Here is a 24,780-nt window from a genome sequence, read left to right on the forward strand (position 1 = left end):
TCCAAGCTCTTCTTGCCTCGAAGGTTTGCATTGAGAAGTCTGCTGTGATTCTGATGGGCTTTCCTTTGTATGTGATTTGTTTCTTTTCTCTAACTGCTTGTAGAATTTTGTTCTTCTGTTGTGTTTCTGGAATCTTATCTATTATATGCCTATGTGTAGATCTTTTTTGATCACTGCTAGTTGGAGTCCTATATGCCTCACTTATCTGTATGTCAAGTTCTTTTCCCATGCTTGGAGAGTTTTGTACCATCACTTCAGTGAACAGATTTTTTATGTCATCTGCATTCTCTCCTGTTTCTTCATTGACTCCAATCAGTCTTATGTTATTTTTCTTTGCACCATCTATCAGCTGCTGGATTGATTTCTTATGGTCCTTTACTATTTTAAAGAGATTTTTCTTTTCCTGGTCACCATTTGCCATCTTATCTTCTATGTCTGAAATTCTGTCCTCACATTGGCTCATTCTGCTGTGTAAACTTTCAGTGGAGTTTTTAATCTCCTGGAAATGTGTTTGGATCTGTTTTATGGATTCTATTTGTTTCCTATGTTGGGATTCCATCATGTTCCTCAGCTCCTCTATTTTCTTATCTGTGTCCTCTCTAGATTTATTAATTATGTCTTGCAGTATGGGCACAATCTCTCATGTTATCTGAGAAATTATTTCTGATTTCATTTTTTCCAGATCCTCTTTCATTTCCAGTTCAGGGAGTTCAGGTGGTTGAGTATCAGATTGTTTGGTCTCGTTTCCCTTTGGGGTTCCTTTAGGTCATCTGGCAGTCTGGTTTTGAGACTTGCTTACATATCTTCTCATTTCAACAGGGGTTCGGGGAGGAGTGGTATGCTGCTGATGCCTGCACTGGGCAAGGCTCTGTTCCTCTGCACTGAGGGCAGTGGTACAGTAGCCTGAAAGGCTCAGCTGTTCGGCACTGGAGGCCTCTGCTCCTCTGCCTCTTATGTATATTGTTAAGTTATTTAACCTGCTTGGGCTTATTATTTGTTAGTAATCACATTCTCAGGTCAGTCTGGGAATTGGAACCTAAAAGATATTCTCTAAAGAAGTCAGAAGGTGAACGTCTGTGTAAGGATAAAATAAAACCAAGCATTTGAGTGCTATTTGTAGGCAATAGCATATAGGTCAGATATGCCCAGGGCTCTAATAGATGTCCATATCCTCTCTCATTGTTTTTCCAAATTTAATAATATGGATGGAGCACTGATTTCCTAATATGGTTGGTGTGGTTCTTGCTGTCTGTGCTCTGATCACATCTGGACTCCAAGAAGGGATGTGTGGAACAAGAGGTTGAAATCTAAATGGTGATTTCCCTTTTGAGTGCCAGTCCTTTCCTTTTCTGTGGCTCTCATTCTTTTCTGTGACTGGCAGCAACTTTATACCACTTTTAGGATCTCATTTATCTTGAGCTTCTTCTTCCCTTCTTCCATCACTGTGTTGAAGAACAACTTACTTTTTTCCACTGGTACATTTTTCATTGATCCAATGGATATAATTTGGAAGCTTTTGATGGAAAAATTTGAAAGTCATTAACTTCATCTTGCTTCATATGTTTCCCAAGTCAAAGAATCCTAAAGAGCATTTCTGTGAAAAATAAGAGCATCTTATTTGACTGAACTGACGCTCTGCATTTCAGACATCATAGTCATCTCCCTTGAAGATGGAATGATTCAAAAATTCAACTATTACCTGAGGAGTTGGAGGTCTCCCAGCCTGTGCCAATGTCTACCCTTCTTAATTTCTCCTCTAATCCTGTTCCTCTGAGCACTGACCCTCCCTTTGCAGTTTAGAACCCTCCACTGTCCCAGGAAGAGGAATTGCAAGTCTTTTTTGTATTTTTAAGTGATTTTATTTTATTGAGATTTACTTTTCATTTTAAAATTTAGTTTGTTAAATAGGGGTTAAAGAAGAATCCACCTGAACAAGTAGTACTTTATCATTTGCCTAATTGATTCATGGCATCTTTTTTGCAGTGGGTTCAAGCACTGGCTATACTATTTCGTAGCTGTATGACCTTTGGCAAGTAACTTAACTCAGTTTTCTTATTTATATAATGAGGATAAGGATGATAATAATACCTATCTCAAAGTATTTTTGTAAAGATTAAATGAGTTGATAACTTAAAAACATTTAAAGTGGTGACATAAGCTCTCATATGTGTTTGTTTCTTAATCTGTTTTCTGTTGCTATTGCAGAAAACTTGAGCCTGTGTTTATAAAGAGAAGAGGTTTATTTTGGCTCATGGCTCTGGAGAATGGGAAGTTTAAGAGCACAGTAATAATATCTGTGCAACTTCTGATGAGAGCCTCAGCTGCTTCAGCTCATGGCAGAAAGCAAAATAGGAATTGGACATATGCAGAACAGAAGCAAGAGAAATAGTCAAGGAAGCCAAACTTAGTTAATAGCAATTTGTTCTCAGGGTATCTAATTCAGTCTCAATAGATCAAAAACTCACACCAGAAAGATTCTGCCTCTATGACCCAAACATCTGCTACTAGGCCCGACCTCCTAAACACTGCCAACTGAATACTAAGCCTCAATATGAGTCTTTTGGGAGATAACTATATTCAAACCATACCAATAAGCTATTTTTGTTATACTTATAAATAGGATTATTATAATTTCTAATTTTTAAAGGTAAAGTAGGCTTTCAGTGTACTAGCTTTTCTTGGATTATCATAAACTACGAATACAGTCCATCTGCCTATATGAAACACAGAATAAGAACTAACATTTTAATTTGTGTTCTACATTTTTTATAAAATTTAAAAGATGCAAGTTTTCTAAAGCTGGTTCTTTAAAAAAATGAGACATAGAATACTTGTATTTATAAGAAAAGGTATGATGGTAGATTCGTTTTTTTAAAAATTTATATATAAAAAGGTTTAGTGTAATTACCAGATACTTAGGATTGCATGAGATAAGAGACAAAGCTGAATAGGTTATTAATGCAGAGTTCTGTGTGTGTGTGTGTGTGTGTGTGTGTGTGTGTGCATGTGTGTCTGTTGGATAATTGTTAACTAGTTAAGCATAGATAGGTATTTTTGTCTTTGATCTTTTTCTACAGTAACACTGTGAGATCCTTGATTATAGATTTTTTTAAAAAAATCTCAGTCCTATACAGGCTAAGTATCTAAATACACATCTTCAAAGTCTAGTACAGTATCCATTACATTAGACTGAAGTCTAGTGTTCTTTCAATTCTACAGTAATTATACCTATACTAGACAAAAAGAACTTCTAGGTAACTGAAGATGATGGTAGTCACTAAGCTACCAGTCTTCCACTTTGTCTTCCTCAAACAGTATCTAATAACAAATAGAAAATGTAAATATACACTAACTCTACATAACTTTAAGGAGAAAGTATCAGAATTTTAAAGTAACTGTAGGTCAAAATAAGTAAATAAAGAAATAAATTCACCAAATCCCAGTGCAATCTGGCATTCTACCACCTTAACACCAGCCTCCAGCCACAGAGCAAAAGGAGAGAGGCTGGGAGGAGGACTGAGAGGGAGCAGAAGAAAGGGCTGACAACTAATCCAAAATCAGCCTCAGAAAAGTTCAGTTCACCTTAAGTCTGAATATTCTAAAAAAGCATCTGAATAGATCAGAGCATGGATCACAGGAAAAGGATTTAAAGTACCTATGGTTTAAAGGGGGCAATCTTTGAAATACACAACTTCTGAAAGAAAGTCAAGAAAGAAACTCACTTGGCAAGTAGGTGGTGAAAGAGAAAAGAAACTAAAAGAGAAAAATGTAGGCTCCTACAGGACAAAGGAGAATCATAAAACCAGAGAACACACAGCTTTTCCCACCCCTACCTAAATAAACAAATCTCAAAGTGTCTGCACTTTGTTATGTCACAAAAAAGGCATTGCTAAACTAAGAATTTCACAAAACATCACAATGCCATAAAAACCAACGAAGGGAAAATCATCAAATACACTTAGAACTATTCTAAAAATTAGGAAACAGAATTGCACATAAATAAGAAAATTTTTCATGTATAAGAAAAAGTTTCCATGAAAATGAACCATAAAGCAGAAGAAAACTGTTAAGAATTAAATATAATTAAACATACATAGTGAGGCTGTGAAAAATTACCATGTAAGAAATTCAGAAACTAAGAAAAGAAATGGTCAAAAACTTAAGAGATAAGGAAAGAGAATTGCCTTAATTCAGGAAAGAATGTTTTAAAAGACAAACATAGAAATAATCAATTATAAGAAATTCAGGAGTAAACAGACTCAAATGAAATTTAATAAGAGGCATAAATATGAAAAAGACAAGGAAACAATCAAGATAATGCAAAGGAGAAAAAGAAGTAAAATGGTACAGAGAAACAGTAATGAAAGTGAATGACAAAGAAATAAGAATATTCACATCATCAGGGGTTGCCTACTATAGCCTGTTAAATGCCTCAACAAATTAATGATAGCCTGGGGCAAATCCTGAACTACAGGCACCCAGCTAAGTCCGTGCATTAAATTACACACTATCCACATGTATAAAACAGAAACTCCAAGAGATACAAGGAAACAGACAGAACCATATTAAAAATAAAATATATTCAATACCCTGAGTACAAGATAGATCAAATGGGCAAAAAATAGAATCCATAAACAACGTAATTAATAAGGTAAATCTAGTAAACATGCATGAAATATGCATACAGCTTCTGCTCAAAGCTGACATGCTCAAAATGTGATCATATATTAGGTCACAGGGGCACAGCACTAATTTTCATTGCATAGAAATATTACAAGTAACCTGATTACAATACAGTAAAACTGGAAATTACTAACAAAAACAAAATAAATTAGCTCTCCGACCTGCAAATGAAAACTCTTTCTATTAAACAACTCCTGAGTGAAAGTGAAATACAGACAAATATTACAGAATTTACAAGAATAAGGAAAATGAAAATGGTGCATATCAGGATGTGTGGAATATATTTAAGGCAGTATTTACAGGAAAAGTCATAAGTTAGAAAAGAAAAAAAACTAGGAAGAGGGCCAGGGATTTAGCTCAGTGGCACCTCACCTGCCAGTACAAAAAAAAAAAAAAAACCAACTATGAGGAGAAAAAAAGAAAGCATAGGGAAGTTAACTATAAAGATTAAAAAATAGAGGCTGAAAATATGAAATAATGGGCCTAAAAGCAGAAGTTGAGAATAGAAAATGATACACCTCATTAGTAAATCAAAATCACTTGCTTAGCATGCGAGAAGCCCAGGATTCCATCCTCAGCACCACAAAACAAAACAAGAAACACAGCTACGGACAAAGGGCCATAGAATCCCATTCTCAGTCAGATATGGTAGAACACCCTGGTAATCTCAGGACTCTGGAAGGCTGAGGCAGGAGGATCACAAGTTAGAGCCCAGCCTGGGCAACTTAGCAAGATGCTGTCTCAAAATTAAAAATAAAAATATGGCCAGAGTGTAACTCAGTAGAATATTTAATTTCAGAACCACAAAAATAAAGAAATCAATTAATATTTTATACTAGATTGATAGATTTACTCAACACACACATACGATTATTTCTATAGATACTGAACAAGCTATTAACAGAATTTAATAAGCATACATGATTAAATCTCTCAATACATTAAGAACTGAAGGATGCTCTCTTAACCATTCTATCATCTCTCTGTCTACCTCTATCTATGTATCTATCATCTATCTATATCTATATCTACCTGTGGTTTTAAAACCAATATTTTATTAGTGGGAAAGCTAGAGGCATTTTTTACCCATATCAGACCAAGGCAAGCAAAAATATAGAGATCCCATGAGACAGAACAATTCTCCACTCTGTCCTAATCATCTCTTCAATTCAAAATTCCGAACTGGAGTGAAAATTGTCTCACCAGTCTCCCTCCTTTTTGGGGGTCAATAAATAGCAGTTGGAGACAGAGTCTACAGACTGTACAGTGGACACTAGTAATACAGTGGCTCAATACTTTTGCTTATTAAACTGCCAAGAAAAGTTATTTTGAGTAATTGTGAGATAAAGGAGAAATGGTGGGATGAAAGGTGAGGAGGAAAGGAGAGAAAGAAAGTGTCGAGAACAACTAGCTATCAGAGGCAGAACTCTCTGACCAGAATATGGGACAGTGAGAAACAATAATGACAGGTCACTTCACAGAGTGAAGCAACCACAGCAAGCTCAGCTAACCAGAAATTCACACAGCCTTGCAAGGTCTTCTTTCCTTTTGAAAGTCTCTCACAGCAATAAACAAGCTGTGTGCAAAAATGAACTGCTCTGATCCCTCTGCCAGGAAGTGCTTCCTAAAGCATATCTGAGTGAATTTGGAAGAGTTACTGAGGTTGATACCACTTTCCTTCCCTGTGTCTTTCTCGCCCTCCAAAAACAGACTTGGACATTTGAAATGGAAAGACAATTAAATTTTACATCCCAGTATTCTATTATAGAAGATAAATTGTTTTACAAGCACTGGGCTGATTACAGAATGAAGTAGGTGATGCGAGGGCTCAGCTAATCACTGTGCAGGATACATCCAGAGCATTTCTCTCTCAGTAAGAGGTTAAGTGGGTTTCCCGAGGTCTCCCAGTGACCTGCACATGCCACTTTCAGGGCTCAATCACTATGTTATCCTTCATTTACACCCTCCTCTGCACACATGGCAATCCATATCATCTAACTCTTTCCATCTACTCACTCATCGGATTCCCAAAGCCTGATGTTGAGTAGCAGTTTTCTGGTTGAACCTCTAAGAAACCCGTTCATGATTCTCCACTGTGGCCTGGATGAGAGGCAAGCCCTCAGGCAGGGCTCCGTCCTCAGCCCCTTCACTTCTTTTCACCTAGAATACTGTAGGTTCATCAGTCATACATTTTGGGTTTCAGGTTAGTTTTCCCTTTAAAAAAAGCTCCATTCTTTCCTATGCATCTTTGTCTACCAAGTGAGAATTTTTGAATATATATCTTAGAGCAAAATTGTAGGATTATAGAGTAAGTAGTGATGGGCCTCAGAATGTACTGTCTCAAAATATGACTGGAAACCAGAATATGTCACTATAAAATTCCCCCTCTTTAGCATACTGATTACTTTGTGCTAAAGTAAGTTGAAAACTATCCAACACCGGTAAAGCTCTTCATCACCGCCCCCGCGAAGTACCTAAAATAAAGTATAAAATTCCTCTTATAAAGGAAATCTTTACTAGTAAAAGTATCTGTACTAGGAAGAGATCTACTCTGAGAGAACTTTTTATCACCTGAGAGATTCTTATCTATATAACTAGACAACCCACATTCACCATGCAGTCACTCCTTTTAATATTTGTTTCCTCAGTTACCAGAAGCTTCAAATTCCTACTGTTTTCTGTGAATCAGGATGCTATATAAGTCTCAATCACCTGGCTACTTTCCCCAAGTCTCATATTTTGGTGACCTTGTCATATATACATAAGTAATTAAAATTGGTTTTTTTTCTCCTGTTAACCAGTCCAAGAACTTAGAATGGTAGAAAGAAACCATTCTTCTTGCCCTACAGTACTTACATAATTTGACTATTGCCTGGCTAGTCTCCAGAGTGATGACATTGTACATTTTCCAAGCAGCAATGCCTAATTTGCTATATCCTTGCCAACATTTCATATTACCCAACTTTCTAGATGACACCCGTCAGCAGGCATAAGCTGACATCTAATTTCCATTTCTTTACCCATGATTTTGAATTCATTTTATTTACTCTCAAGTTTTAGGGTTTCTTCTGTATATTGTTTGTCCACATCATTTACTGAATATTTACACTGAATTTAAATCATTTTGTCCTCACTTTGTAGAAGTTCCTCATATAATTTTAAGTACTCTCTAATTTTAGACACTGGTAATATTTCCTCCTATCTGTTACCTATTTGGTAATTTTAGCTATTGTGTGCCTCACTGAACAGAAATACTTAATTTGGAGGTAATAAAATTCATCATTTTTTCTTCATCATGGTGCTTTTGAAGATTTTGTCTATTTTGTCTATTCAGCATAATTAGTGGGGAGTGTGTGGAGGAACAAGTTGCTCACTCCATGGTAGCCAGGAAGTAAAGACAAAAGGAAGAAATGAGAGAGAAAGAGGGAAAGACTGGCATCTCACCATCTCTCTCAGTGACATACTTCCCCCAATGACCTAACTTCCTCCCACTTGGCCCCACCTCTTAAAGGTTCCACCACTTCCCAGGAGTGCCACAGGCTGGGGATCAACTTTTAACACATGGGTTTTGGGGGATGTTGAAGATCCAGACTGTATCATATATTGTTTTAAATTAATTTTGTAATTTTACTTTCACTTTTGCATCATTATTGCTCCATATATTGAATCAGAAGTTAAGGCTGTGAAGAAAAAAATGTATTCAGTTGAAAAAGTACATTTGTTCATGTCACTTAGTTGTTCATAAGCAATGGCTCCCGATTTTACTTAAAATAAGAGTCAAAGTACATTCAATAATTTAAATGGCCCTTCATGACTGCTGCTCCCTCCTTACCAATCCTACTTTTTTTTTTCACTCATTTGACCTCAGCCACACTGAGCTTCTCTATGCTCCTCAGCTATGCCATGGATTGTACTTTCCTTCTGGAATGTTCTTCCTACAGATATCTTCATTGACCCCCCCCCTTCAAGTGTTTGCTCAAAATGGTCCGCTCAGTGCACTTTTCAACTCCATCACTTTCAGTCTCTACATTTTAAAAACTTTTTTTATGTACCACTCACCATTTCTTAATACAATGAATAATTTATATTTTATGTGTGTGAGCTCCATGAAAGCTAGAGGGTTGGTTTGTATATCTGTCTGTCTATCTACCTATCTATCTATTTCACTACACTTAGCATTAAATCCAGGGCCTTCACACTGAACTACATACTCAGTCCTTTTTATTTTTTTACTTTGAGACATGGTCTTGCTAAGTTGTCCAGGCAGGACTTGAACTTATGAACCTCCTGTCCAAGTCTTCCAAGTTCTGGGATTTTAGACATGTACCACTCACCCCACTTAGAAGTTTTATTTTTTACCTATATGTAATCTAGGACCTAGATCATTTGGTGTCTGGTCCAAAGAAGTACTTTATTGTCATTTACTGAATAATGAATTATGTGACTCCTTTCCAACAAATGCTCCCATTTCCTCTATCCAGAGACAGCTGTAGTGGCAGTTCTAGTGTCAAATTCCAGAATCAGAGCTATATGGTATCCTTTTTAATAAATTATTTAATTTAATCAGGTTAGATATAGTAGGTAAACATATGACTTTATTCCCATTTCTAAGGGCTACACAACTAAGTCCCTTATTTATTCAGTACCTTATTGTTGAACATTAAGTTTTATTCTGTAAATACAGAAGGGTTATATCAGGGTTGTTTCCATATATATATTCATGACTGTTTTCCAAAAATCAATTTCTGGAAGTGGTTTAAGAGGACAGATATTATTCACATGTGCTAAGAGTGCAATGCACTGCAGAGTCATTATACCATATTGTCACTATTTTTAAAAATCATTTAGAATAAGCATTCATTCTCAAGTTTTTGAATAATAAATTAGTTTTAGAATTCTTAGACTCCTGAATCACTACCAATAAAACTGAGAACATATTTTGTCTAATTTTTATAGTTTGGTGTTTTGACACACTAGTAACACCAGCAATTGGCAGGCTGAGGGAGGAGGATCCAAAGTTTGAGACCAGGCTGAGCTACATAGCAAGTTCAAAGTCAGCCTGGACTACCCAGGGAGACTGTCTCAAAGAAATTGTTGTTTTGATTACTAGTGTTGATAAATAATTGCCAACAAATATATATATATATATATTTGCACTTTTGAGGCAGCGTAACCACTGAGCTAAATCCCTGGCCCTCCAACAAATATTAACACTCCATAATATCATCTGATGTTCACATTAAGATTGCTCTAACTATCCCAAGAATGTTTTCTATGGTAATTTTTTCAAACCAAAGTCCAGTTACAATTCATACATTGCATTTAGCTATTGTACCTCTCACCATCCCCATTTTTATTACATTGGTTGTTGAAGATTCTAAGCCAGTTGTCCTATAGAATGTTCCCCATGCTTGACTTGCCTGATTTTTTCTTTGTAGTGTAATTTAACTTGCTCATCTCTCCCAATCTGTTACATACCCCAAATGTTAAGTACAGAGGCTTGATGAAGTGATTCCCTGTACTTTAAATTGCATGATATGAGAAAGCTCATGATTCTAGGTTGTCCAACCATTAATGATGCTAGCTAGGTTCAATCACTTGGTTAACATAGGGGACTGTCAGTGTCTTTACTGTGAAAGTATTTTTTTTTTCTGTCTGCAATTTGTAAGTCAATTATGAGGTAACACATCTCACCATGCAAATATCTTATTCCTTAACAACTTTCATCTAATGGTCTTAAGATTCCATAGATGATCCTCACTGAATTATATATTACATTGCGGGTTTCAAAATAGTACTTTAAAATTTTTATTATCCCTTTTACATTTACTAGCTGGAAAGCTTTTCAAAGAAGAGTGGCTCTTTCTCTCCCTATGTTAGTATGTATTCAGAGATTTTTATTTATTAATTTTACTAAAGTAAATTTCAGTTATTCTCCTTTTATGGTCACATTGTCCCAATTTTGGCCAGTGGAGGCCCTTTCAGCCCAGCTCCTGTATCCTTTTGGCATGGTCCTACTGGTCTTTGAACATTACCTAGTTTCCTAGTGCAAAGAACTCTTCTTAGGTTCATCTTGCCCCTTCCTGCCCCAGATCTGGAAACAACCATTCCTCCTAGGAGCCATGATTTTTAAAGTTAGAAATGACATTTATAAACAAAGACCTGAACACTAGGTGTGCTTATTACTTCTGAGATGCCATTACTTCTTTTGGGAACAGGAGTTAGCACACGTAAACATAAGAAGAATCAGTTTAGACTGATATTTTCAATTCAAATTTTACAACCTCTTTGCTTTTATATTTTATCTCTTCTTTTATTTATCTCTTTCTCATTTAAGATTTTTTTTTTGGTACTGGAAATCGAACTCAGGACCTTGCACTTGCAAGGCAGGTGCCAAAACTAAATCCCCGGCCCCCATTTAAGACTTAAAATCTTGGTTTCCTGTTTTTGCTATTTTCTTAGGCAGTGTTTTATCATCACATTTTGCTAACAATATTATATAATATCAATGACAAAATGTTTGTCCCCCAAAACAATCAGTCTAAGCTCCAAACAATTACTATAGTTGCTCTTCTGCTTCAGTAATTCACATGTACATTTCAGATTAGTTAATTTTGATTATTTTCTTTAATAAACTTTGTATTCCATATGGAATATGGATTTGGAGAACTGCTTGTACGTTGGGTCTGCAATACAAGCAGACTCAACTACACATATTACTTCTTAGAGGGAGTACATAAGAGTTCAGAATTATCCACTTTCACTTTGACAGTTTCTGACTCTAATCCCTATATTATTGCACATACTTAGGTGTAGATAATAGATTTGAGATAAATGAACAATAAAGGACAGTGACTGTAAAAATGAAGAAAGAGAGCTTGAGTTACTTCAATTCTGTCATTTTGGTCATTCTATATAACCTCTTTGAATTTTTGTGCTTAAAATTTCAAATGGTGAAGCAATGTGAATTAAAAAGTGAGATATTTTTATTTGGTGTGTGAATTGTAGCCCATAGATGAAAGAGTTTTACTAAACTTAATATGAAAGGGTAAATATATTCCTTTAAATTTTAATTATCTATACTAATGACAAAATCAAGAAAATGGTCATTATTATTGTTCATAATACGGCTATTACTGAAAACAATTTTATCATATAGAGGGAGTGTTTAAAAATGGCTCACTCTAGGTTTCAAGTGACCTATACCTGATAGTTGGATATATTACCTTAGAAAATATACAGTACCTGCCAAATTTGTATCATAGTCTAACAGTCATACTGATTCTATTATTCATCTATTCATAAATTCAACATTTAGTTATTGAGTCCTAATTTCTACCTAGCCTTCTTCCACATGCTGAAATACAAAATGGAATAAGTCAAATTCCATGGTCTCATGGCAGTTACAGTCTAGCACAGGAAACAGAATCCCAAATAATTAAGAAGATTTACAATACAACGTTACATAGTAGTGAATGTTATACAGGGAAAAAATAAAGCAGAGAAAAAGGACAAAGGGCTGTTAGTGTGTGAGAGGATGTGGTCTCACCTTGGGGTGATCAAGCAAGTCCTTTATGTGGAGGTGACACTTTGGGCAGAATCCAGAAAGAAAATCTAAGCAAAATGGCCATCTGTGGAAAGAAAAGTCCAAGGAAAAAGAGCATCAGTGCCATGACCCTGAGATATAACTATGCTAATCACTTGAGAGGAGTAAAAAGGAGGCCAGTCTGGCTAGAATAAAATTAATAAGGGCAGAGGGGTAAGAGATAGGGTCAGATCTTGTAGGTCTTATAGGTAAAGGTTTCAGATCTGATTTTCAGTGAATGTTAAGCTTTTGGAATGTTTGAGTAGAAAAGTAACTTTATCTAACATCTATTTAATGGGATTTTCTGGCTTTGTTTAGATCAGAGGGCAGGGGATAGAAGCAGAGAGACAAGTAGGAGTATATTTTATCTCTTCCAAGGGAAAAATAAAGTGATTGGGGCCAACAAGACTGAGGCAGAGCTGGTAAGAAATGGTTGGATTCTTAACACATTTTGGGGGTAAAGCAAAGAAGTTTTTAGGATACAGGAGAAAGAAAGGAGTTAAGAAAGTTACTTTATAAAAATTAGTAAGACAACCAAAAGTAAAGTTATAGAAGGGGGTTAAATAAAAGAGTAAATGTTTAATCTGACTAAAACTGAATTATTTAGTGGAGAAAATTAAGTTGCATATTATCATTCAAAACATAAGTCCTTGCTTCTAATGCGAGCTAATGCTGTGGAAGCTTGCAAATTTGAACAGTTCCTTTATTTCAACCTAAGCATTCTCCTGTGTCTGTCTCTGCAATTCAAATTTGCTTCAGATCAGTATTTACCAGTTCATATCTGACACATATGACAAAATAGTAATTTCTAATTCAATTATTTAACATTTATAAAGAAAATACTGGATATAAATGGCAGAAATCACAGGTTTTCAGCCATGAAATAATCACAATACAAACTGCTATCCAGGAAAGAACTAGAACATTACCAGTACTCCACAAATGATCCTTCTATCACCTCCCAGGGGGAAACTCCTCTCTCTTCTCAGAAACAACCATTATCTTGATTTCTAACCCCACAGATTAATTTTGTCTGTTTGAATTTTATATAAAAGGAATCTTGTAGTATGTGCTCTTCTATGTCTGGACATTTTGCCTAATATTATATTTATGGGAGCAATTCATCAGTATCATTTCACATGGCAGCAGTGCATTAATTTTTATTGCTATCTTTTGCATAAATATACTCAATTCATTTATCCACTCTACTGATATATATCTGAGATATTTCCTGAGTTTGGTTATCATAAATAATGCAAGTATGAATACTGTTACACATGACTTTTGATATACAATGGTATATATTTCCTTGGGTATTTATCTATGAATGAAATTGTTAAATTATAAGATATGCAGTAAAAACTCACAGTTTTTAAAGTGGTTGTACCAATTTACAGCAGCAGCAGCAAAATCTAAAGGTTCTAATTTTCCACATCTTTGATATTTTCATTGTTCTTAATTTTAGCCATTCTGGTAGGCATATCGTGATATCTTACTGTGACTTTAATTTGCATTTTAATAACTAATAAGGCTGAGCAATTTTTCACATATCCCCGGTAATATACCAAATATATGCACTTAAAGTTATAAATTACCTTATATGCATAACTTTAGGTTTTCCACAATATTGTATTTTAATTATTATTCAGTTTGGAATAGTTTCTAGTTTCTACTATAATTTCTTCCTTGACCTATTGTCTGTTTAAATGCACACTGCTAAATTAGTAAACAAAAAGGATTTTATAGTTACCTTTCTGTTAGTAATGTCTGGCTTGCTTCCACTGAATGTTTTTATTCCTTTGAAATTTGTTGTATAGCATAGCATATGGTAAATTGTACAAATGTTTTATGTGTCCTTGTAAGGAATAAATGACCTACATTTTGTGGAGGTCAATCTTCTATTTATGTCAAATTAGAAAAAAAATAGGAGAAAAAAAACCTAGTAAGTCTCTTAAAGATTTTTACAACATGATACATAAGATTGGCTTACTTTGGATTGTAAAAAAGTAGAAAATATTTCCTAATGACAGTACACAAGAATTGAAGTTAAGAAAACCAGGTAAAAAGTCAGGTATACCTATAATTCTAGCACTCTGGGAGACTAAAGCAGGAGGATCCCAAATTTGAGCCCAGCCTGGGCAACTTAGTGACTTAATGAGACCCTGTCTCAAAAATTTAAAAAAATTAAAATTAAAAATGTAGCTCACTATGAAGGCTCTGGGTTCAATCAATCCTCAGTACCAAAAAAAAAGTACAGTTATACAAATGCTATATGTGAGATACAAATTAAAACATTACTCAGGGGGAAAATTTTAGCTCCAAATATTTATTTTAATATCTAAGAAACATGAAAATAAACTCAGTAAGTTAGGAAAAGAACATATTAAACCTAAGGGAAGCAGAAAGAAAATGAAGCAAAAGTGGAAATTATTTATGTAGAAAACAAAATTTTTCATTTTAGTAAATAAGAAGCTCAATCTTTAGAAAAGTTAATAAAATTAATAACTTTATTATTATTTTAGTTGGGATAAACTAAGTTTCCAATTTGGTTTTATACAACTTCTAAATCCTAGTGGCTTATCACATAAATTTTATTTCTGATGCACACAAAGTCCACTGTAGGGTAGGAGACTGTCAAAGACAATTGTTTTCCCTACAGAAACTCAAAAAAAAAGTCTGCTTCATCTTGGAGTTCTGTACCATGTACATGCCCTTTCTTCTCTCTGTCAGTAGGCAAAAGAACCTGGAAGGTTTCAAAAGGGATTTTCACTCTTAGCCTGGATGTGACATTTGTTCCTGTCCCTACTTTTTGATTATTGCCTAGAACTATTAATATGGAAATTAAGGTCTTCCACCTGCCCTGAGAGTAGAGCAGAGCTAAATAATAGAGACCAACAGTGAAATCTCTAACATAATCATCAACTAATTTAATTAAGAAAGTGAAGGAGGGTGGTGGCACATCCCTGGAATCCCAGCACTTGAGAGATTGAGGCAGGAGGAGGATCACAAGTTTGAACTCAGCTTAGGCTACATAAGTGAGTTTAAGGTGGGCCTGAAATACATAGCAAGACCTTGTCTCAAAAAGAAAGAGAAAGTACAAACACTGAAATATTTGAAATATGAGAAATGATCCCAATATGAATAAAATTAAAGCAATGGCATTGCATTAATTTCCTCATCCCTACAGAAGCAAATTAGAGAATCTACATACAATAGGTTTTCTAGAGGAATATACAGTTTCAAATATTCTAGATAGTAGAGAAAGAAAAATATTTTTTTCTGTCTACTTTTCTGAGGTCTTGACGGGTACTCCTATATCAAAAGACAGATTAATGAGAGAAAAGCACACAAGTTTATTTTGTGTAGGTTTACATGACATGTGCTACTGGACAGATGTCTCTGTCTCACTCAATATCCAGATTCTTTGTATCCCAGGAAAAGAACTGAGCTGAACACATAATAAGAAAGGCAGAGATTTATTAAAGGAAAGTATATTCTACTCAGCCAGAGTGGGCCCATAAGAAAGCTCAAGTTTGACTCAGAGCAGCTCAGACTCTTTTAGGTTTTAAGTTAAAGTATACTTGTGAAAGTTCCAGGCACCTGGAGAGGTTAGAGATGGCAACTGTCAGTAATTAAAGTATACCCTCAAGAATAGAGGGTGGGTAGAGCCAGAGATGGCAATTGAAGTGAGTTCCAGAATTGGCTTTTGTTTTTCTAGAATTTGGGGAGTGGATAACGATGGTAACTAACTGGACTCTGTTCAATTAATTGAGAGTCTATACCCTCATGTAAGGAGAGGGAGGTTTTGACTTTATACGGACCTGGACAGAACCAGCATGGCTGCCAAAGCTGGGCGGGAGTGGGGTGGGGTGGTCAAACCTGCAATGCTAATGATATTATATTGCCTGTGGGGTTACCCTTGGTTACTCTGAAGCATTTAAAGCAGCAGTTAGAATGCATACTCCTCATGCTCACGTCAGAGATTAAGGAAGTGTGATAGGAGCAGAAGCATATTTTTAGGTTCACGTTAACTTGGGGCATTATTGTAGGCTACCATAGACCATTCCATACTTTTCCAATGAATTTATGTATGCTAGCATAATAGTAGCCAGTTGTGTGTCTCAGTAACTATGGCTGAGGGATACAGGAAGCAATCCTTGTGTTCGCTCATTTGGTATAACAAACGGAAAGTTGTGTACATCTGTGCAGAAGTGTCAAATTGAGATTTTTATCTACATAATGGTCCGCGTAGCATTTTTGCAAATGTATCCCTGAGCATCACGGGGGGTAAAATACAACCATACCGTTCTATTTTGCAAACATCTAATTTGCCTTTAATGGAATCTGGTGTGGCTCACAGTAGCTGTGCCTGGGCAAAACAGGAACCCATCTGTGCACTCAGTCACTTGGCAGGTGAACAGCAAGTTGTGTACAGGAGCTCCAAATCAGCAACAGGGGAGTTTTACTCATGAAATTCTCGTTGTTGAATTTCTTGCATTTAGGATTTGTTTTTTTTTTTAAAGTTTTCTTTTGATTTTTCTTGTAGAAGTAGCCCAATTCAGTACAATGGCACATGAAAAACCTGGTCATTATAACTTTAGACAGTGTATGCCAAAAAAGACTTGTCCGTGGACTTGTTGCTCCCATCTCCCAAACTAATCAGAATGTGACATCTGACAGTTGGTTTGCCAGTTTCCAATTGATGTTACATTTGCTAACAGAGCACAAGTTGACCAGCATGGGAACTGTATGCAAGAACAAAGCAGAAATTCCTAATGAAATGTTGCAATTTCAAAACAGAGAACTGTAGAATATTATCAGGGGCTGCTCAACCACCTAACTGAGGGTACAGTGGAGGATGAAAGAATAATATAAGACAACGAAAAAAGGATTGTTTATTATGAGGTCCAGCACTTGATTTTAGCTCTAGACTTGTCGGTATTTATTGATCACACAACATAATAGGGTCGTAAAGAGAGATGTAAGGAACAGCGAGACTAAGGCACTAATGAGCCAGGCTTCTAAAAGGGAGGAACGATGCATTCTTGTGAAGGATAGGACATAGTTAAAAAGCCACCTGTGTTATCTTTAACTAATGCTTGATCTCGGAAAGCAGCTGCACAAGTCATAAATCCCCAGTTGCAGTGTCATCTTGCTATCAGAGACATCACAATCTCATCGATCATTGAGATCTCAATTGTGACCATTGGCATACAGAATTCTGCTTCCATATGCCAGCTGAAGACTAACCAAGCAAATCACATGGGCCTTGGATTGACTCACAATTTTAATCAATAGTCAATTATTATTTTAATCAATACTCAATTATGAGTAGGATTTACCCTTCTGTAAGGGACTTTCATATCTATAAAGGAAATCTCCATTTGTAGGGTTATCTCCCATTCTGTACCAGGAAGATGACTAATCATTAAAGATTCAATCAATGGAGAAGGTACCAATTTAAATTCCTATAACCAACCTTTCCTATGTTTACCTGCTTTTCCTGGTCACCTCCCCATAACTGTCCCCCAGCCCCACCAATCACCATTATTTTCTTTCAGCAGAAGATAGTATTTAAATGTGAACTGTAACACATTGCTCTTTACTGGCTGGGAGTGTACTTCTTACTTTCTCTACATCCTCATCAACAAATAATAGGCATTATTTTTTACCAACCAAATAGATCTGACATGATATCTCATTGTTTTCCAATGTTTAGAAAAGTGGTAATTCTTTAAAAACGTACTGGCCGTTTAAATTTCCACTTCTGTTACTGCTTGTTCATATTCTTTACCCACTTAGCTATTGGTTATTTGTGTTGTTTATTGATTTGTAGGTATCTATCATTAAATATTTTGTAAGCTAATACTTTGCTATTTGCAGGCATTATAAATATCTTCTACCAGTCTGTGCCTTGTCTTTGATAGTTTCACTGTTTTTATGGTGTCCTGATGTATACAATTTTTAAGTGTTTTAGTCAAAATATATCAATATTTTGCCTCATGAAGCTTTTATGTTTATAGCTTAAAACATTTCTGAAACCTAAAGTCCTATGTATATTCTCTCTATATAAGTAATTTTGAAAATTTAGATTGTTTTTCACATTTTGGTTTTATTCTACTTGGAATTTATTTTGAATAATATTGTAAACTTTTCATCATTTTTATATGAATAACTGTTTTCATCATATTTTTATATGAATAACTGTGGGGAAAATTTAGAGATTATGCCCTTTAGATAGAATGTAGTGTCAGAGCCCACTGAGGCAAAAGGATGTGAAACTTGAGCTAGAAGGTGGTTGACAGGCTTTCAGTAAACTACAGATAGAGGTAAGAATATTTATCTGGTCAATATTCCTCTTTCTCTCACTAAATAAGAGATTGGCTTAGTCCTTGCCAAATATGACTTTGTGTGTATATGTGAATATTCTTTAAAGGATGCACTAAGTATATTAATAAAATTTCTATGGACTAGTGATGTAAGCTCAAGTATAGAAGGCTATATAGCACAGTACAAATTCAACTAGTTTTTGCTCTTAGGTTGTCTCTGGCAGGTATTCATACTTTATGAATTTAGGGGAAATGGAAAATGAAAAGACCATTGTAATTTATGCAGCATCTGCTCTGGCTCTGTGTGTCCATCTCATTCCTGTCACGTTCTGTAGTTCTGCCTAAATTAATTGGCACTTGTGGCAAGATTGGAAGAGGCAACTCTCTTCCCACAAATCTCTTATTCACTAGAATGTTAATATATCCAGTTGTCTTAGCAAAACCACTATAGACTAGTCTAGCTTTCCCCAGTGGTTTGTAACAGACTCCTGTTACACACAAACTTTTCATATATTCATGGATTTAAGGGCTGTCTGTTTTGTCTTTTGAGAGGGGTAGGGATGGAGAAGTGTGAGATTCCTCTCCCCACCCATCATAATGATCATGGCTGACACTCCTGTAAACAAAAGACAAGTTAACAAGAGACAAATATAAGAAATGCATTGAAATAAAATTTTACTTGACATGGGAGCTTTCAAAAATGAAGGCTTGAAGACCTAGGGAAAATTATTTTTATGCTTAGGTTTGATGAAGAATAGATAACCAGACAGAAATGTGATTGTCCAATGACAACGGTATGGGTATGATCTAATGGAAATAGACTGAGGGAAGAACCCCGCAAGGCTTGTCTGTTCAGATTATTCTTGACCTCTCTGGGCAGCGTTCCTTTATGTTGAGTATGGAACAGAAACCCTGTAAAATGAGGGGCCTCAAGTGAAAAGGGAGACAATGTCTTTTCTAGATTTTGGGACTCGCTTTGGGGAAGAGTTCTATTTTCTGTGACTCACCTTGGGCAAGAAGTATTCTAGTTTCTGTGAATCACTGTGTGGGGAAACTGGAGGAAGAAGGCATATCAAAAAGATCTTTCTCTGAGGTCCTTCCATTCTGCTTTAGTTAAAAGCACTGAGCATAACAAGGTGCCACACACTGTGGTATCTTACTCTGAGCCCCAGCAGGTTTATATGTCTATCACTGTGAGGATAATTCATGATTATTAATTTCTTTATCTTTAAAATCTTAGTATCAGTTAGTGTGACTGTCTGCAGTTTATTTCATTTATTGTCACGATTACTTTTTGACCCCAAAAAATGTAACGGGTTGGGGATGTAGCTTAGTGGCAGAATACTTGTCCAGCACAGGCAAGAAATCCATGTGAATTTTAGGATTATCTTGATAAATTTTATTTAAAATGATGCTGAATGTTGTGACTGTAATGGCATTGAATTCAGAGGTCAGAAAAGGAAGAATCAACATGTTATTGCATTGATTTGTCTTAAACACAAACATGGCTTATCTTTCCATTAAAAAAGAACTTCTTTTACATCCTTCCATAATGTTTAATAATTTTCCACAAATAGTTTGCATATATTTTGTTAGACTTTTTCTTATCGGTTTCTTGTTATTTTGAACATTATGACTTTTAAATTATATTCTCAAGTCACACGGCTGCCATGAAAGTGGGCCACTCAGATCTGCATTCAGAGAAAACCTGCTGAAAGTTTGAGTCAGCTGGCAGCCTCTAACTGCAACACCTTGAGGATCTGCTTCAGTGTATGAACCAAGAGCACATTCTACTCAGGCAGCTCCACCCACAGACTAAATACAACAGGGGTGCTAGGGGCTGGCCATTTCTCTCTTAGGGAGAACTTTTTAGAAGCCACCTTTACCCTGGAGTGCCTTATCACACTGGCCATGAATTTCTTAGGGATGGTTCTCACCATGAGCTTCTTCTTGCATAATCTCTTGCTCCTTGTTATGGTTTGGATAAAAAAATGTCTTTCCAAAAGCTCTTGAATTCAGAAATTGGGCATTTGGCAGGTGATTTGATTATGTAATGGTAAACTCATCAAGGATTAATCCATTGATCAATTCATAGTAAATATGTTGTTGGGAGCTAGGGTCTAGTTGGAGAAGGGTGGATCACTGGAGGTATAACCTGGAAGGGTACTTGTTCCTGCCCCCCCCTCACTCTCCCTCTCTCACTCTTTTACTTTCTCTCTGCATTCTGGTTCCCATGGATTGAACATCTTTCCTTTTCCAGGCCCTTCCACCATGTCATTTCTGCCTCCGACACAGCCAACCATGGACAGAAACCTCTGAAACAGTGAGCCAAAATAAACCCTCCCTTTTAAGTTGTATAGGTCAGTACTTGCTTCTAGAGATGAAAAGCCAATATGCCCCCTCTTCCATCAGGTGTCAGACATACATTGGAGTATGCAGGCTTTCCTTGTGTGCTCTACTTTCTCTCTTACCTTTCAAAGATGTTAATAATAACAAATCTCTTGGATTTTCAGGAATAGCCAAAGAAAATATGCCTTAAACTGGAATTTGAACACCGATTAACTTATTACTTGTCTAGAAAAGAAAATCCCACTCCAAGTGGTATATAGGCCACAGATAATCCCTGGCACAAGATAGCAGCCTAATTGCTTTCATTGAAAATGACTTGGAAAAGCATACTGATAAAGAGGAATATGATGTTGCAAGAATTGGAAAGGCATGAGGTAAACAATATACACAAAGACAAGGAGCTTGAATAATTATCCCTAAGTTTCATTGAAACCCTACAGAAGGATAATGAAAAATGAAGACCTATAAAAAATATTAAAAAGCCAAATACAAGAGCATGTTTGGTAACTTGCAGATCTATCAGCTGAGAAAAAATATCAAAATTTGATAAGATTGAGAAGCTTCAAATACAAATCGGTGCTCAGTCACAATCACAGCCTTAGTTGGAAAATTCTGAAAGGCTGATATGTGGGATGCAGACTTCTGGCTGGATGTTCAAAAAAAATATGGCTAGGCAGACATTCCTAAATTCTAAGGAGCCTGCAGAGGTGACCCACTTATCTTTTAAAAGGTAGTACTTCTGCTGTGTGGGAAGACGTTGTAGAGGCCTTTTCTTTATAGCTGCTCTCCTCTGAAGCTACCACTATGTCCTCTCTTAAGTGTCATACTGATAACTAGGTATGACTAGGTATAATTGATAATTTTAACATACACTGCAAAGTGTTATACTTAACCTAATAAAGAAAGAAAACGATCGTACCCAAACAGTACTGCAGGAATTGACTAACATTTACTGAAAACAGCCAGGGAAGTACACATTAGATGGGATTTTGAGGGTTCTTGATCAAGTGGGCTGGAATACAATGCATACTGGATGAGCAAGAGTTCACAAATGTGGGAACAAACAAAATAATACATAGGCAAGAACTCTAGGGGATAGGGCAAGTTTCTACTAGTATATATGATTCTTAGAAGCCCCAGTGATAGTTCATGCTTAACAAAGTAGAAATACCTAAGTTTCCAGGGTGAAGAGTGGAAGAAGAAATGAAGGGAGGTAGAGAAATGTGCATGCTGGAATCGATATATGTTGTGAAACCAGAAGATTCCCCAGAAGTTTGTTTATATTCCGTGGGAAGGACCAAAAAAAGCAGTGTTCACCAAAGCCATCAGCTGTGGATTGTGGGCAAGGGCTGAGGCTCAGAGGAGAGTTTGAATAGTTTGGCTCTGTCACAATAGGGAAGATGGTCATAGCCTATCCAAGCAGTATAAATCTATTGAGACCGTTTCTTTGTTCTCTCTCTCTCTCTTGCTGTCTCTCTCCCATTATTGCTCCACTCAAGCTGCCTTGGAACTAGATCAAATTTGGCAATTAGCAGTGCTTATCTCATAGTAATATTGGGGATTTGGCCAAATCAGTCACAGAGATGGCTGGCAGCTTTATTTCTTCCAGTGTCCCAGTCCTGTTTAGTGTCATATGCTGAAGTCTCAGTAACTGATGGAAGCAACTTTAGACCTCCTTTCAGAAGCAATGATATCAGAGAAGGCCTTGATTCTGGCTACCCACCTAAAAGCAGATTTTAAACTCTGTTCCCTTTAATTGCTAAACACCTGGTCATCTTTGCTTTCAGCCCTAACATTTAGTCAGCTTGTTGTTTCAGCTCCACTCACCATTCCGGTTTCTAATCTCTCCTTTTTATTTTTTGTGGTGCTTACCTTGTCTATAAACCCAGTTAGACCTCTTTACTTTTTCTTTGTGATATTTTATTTATCATGTTTATGTTCTGGAAGCAGAGAAGATGCTCAGAGCATAAACTTACAATACTATCTGGACCAAATTACATTCCATTTTTATTGAGAAATTTCTTCTCTGTTTTAAGGTTCTTATCTTTACCTTTGGTTTCTCTTATTTCAAAAAGTTGTTTCTACAAAATTTCTTTGGAGTCATTTTGTTTGTTACCTTTAATACATTTTCATATGAAGGCCATGCCTTTTTAAATTCTGAGACTTTTAAGTATTTTCATTTCAAATATGCCATTGCTACCATTCTATTCTTGAGGCTCAGAAAATGATACCCCAAAGTATGGCGCCTGATACACTGAATGTTCTAAAAAAACATTAGCGGGTTTTTCTGATCTTCCCCTGCCCTGTCTTTCACTTCTCTTGCCCTTCTGGAGAACAAAAAGGATGCCTTTATTTTGCTTTTGTTTTTTGAAGTGTCTCTGTCCACCTAAAGGTCAGATCCCCCAGATTTATTTACAGCAAGAAAGACTAGACTTGACATTACATCCAGAGCCCAGGAAAACTTTGTTCCATGCTACTGTCTATTCTTTGGACTCATTCATATTCTCTAAACATCATTTGCTCTTCCTCTAAAGTTGCCTACAGCCTCCACTTCCCTTTTCCCAATGGAGAGGGTACATAAGGTTCGACCATCTGACCTGTCCTTGAGTTTCATACTTCGCATGACTCCTGTGAATGTGCAAGTTAATAAATTTGTGTGTCTTCTCTTCTATTAGTCCATTGTATTTTTTCTTTTCTTTCTTTTTTTGTTACTGCTTTGTGGTTACAACCTTCATCCATCTCTAATCACTGTACACCACTGACTTTCTTGCTCTTTTGCCTTTTCCAAATGACATGAAAATGAAATCATATATAACCTTTTAAGACTTACTTTTTTTCACATAGTATATCTTTGAAATCCATCTGTGTACTGGCCAGTATCAATAGTTTGTTCTTTTTATACCTGAGCAGAATTCCACTTCATGATATGCAAGTTAGTTTACTAAACTACTGATGGACATTTGGAATATATTCGGTTTGAGGCAATTATGACTTAAATTGCTATGAATATGTTACATAGCTATACGCTTTTTAAAATTTCCCTAAACTAAATATCTGATAATGGGATTGCTAGGTCATATGGAAAATATAAGAAACTACCAGATCTTTTTCCAGTACCACTTTTACTTCTATTAGCAATAGCTCAGAGCTTTAGATGCTTTTCAACCTCACCAGCACTTGGTATTGTCAGATACTAGTTTCATTTTAGCCCTTTTAATAGTTGTGGGGTGCTATAACATTGTAGTTTACATTTGCATTTCTCCAATAGCAAGTGATAGTGAGTATCATGTCATATGCTTATTTGCCATGTATATGTTCCTTTTGTTGAAGTATCTGTTTAGATCTTTTGCCTATTTTTAATTGGTTCATTTAATTCTTGTTGTTGAATTTTTTTAAATATCCCAGTTTTCAGCCCATTGCTGGATAAGTGATTGCAAATATTTTATCCCAGTCTTAGGCTTGTCTTTTTTCAGACTCTTAACAGTGTCTTTTACAGAGTAAATATTTGTAATTTTGATAAAGTTCAACTTATCCTTTTTTTTTTCCTTCACGGATCATACTTTTGGTGTTGTATCTAAAAATTCATCATTAAACTCAAGGTCAGAGTCACGCTGAAAACACCAAATCAGCCTGCTGCAGACAGGCAGGTCTGCGGACGTGGTCCCAAGGTCGCCAGTTGTGCTGAAAACACTGAATAAGCCCATGCCCTGGCAGCAATCCACTGGATCCCCCCCCCCCCCGCACCTTTGGCCTCTTCTCTGTACAGCCACCTGGTTCCACACTATAAAGAAACAGAGGACACCAGACCACCAGACCACTGTACTGGAGCTAATC

The 24,780-nt window shown here is 36.1% G+C and overlaps 1 long non-coding RNA gene across 1 annotated transcript in view; it reads right to left on the minus strand.

The window, feature by feature from the left end:
• The window catches only part of LOC147824329 (uncharacterized), a 161,579-nt gene that overhangs the window by 115,249 nt on the left and 21,550 nt on the right, over positions 1–24,780 (minus strand). The window contains exon 2 of the long non-coding RNA XR_015442426.1: positions 12,233–12,314. This is a non-coding gene — a long non-coding RNA (uncharacterized LOC147824329). The remainder of the gene's footprint in view (positions 1–12,232; positions 12,315–24,780) is intronic.

Source organism: Heterocephalus glaber, unplaced genomic scaffold (assembly GCF_053883595.1).
Source record: "Heterocephalus glaber isolate CG9 unplaced genomic scaffold, H.glaber_assembly_v1.0 deba00001547, whole genome shotgun sequence".
NCBI lineage: Eukaryota > Metazoa > Chordata > Mammalia > Rodentia > Bathyergidae > Heterocephalus > Heterocephalus glaber.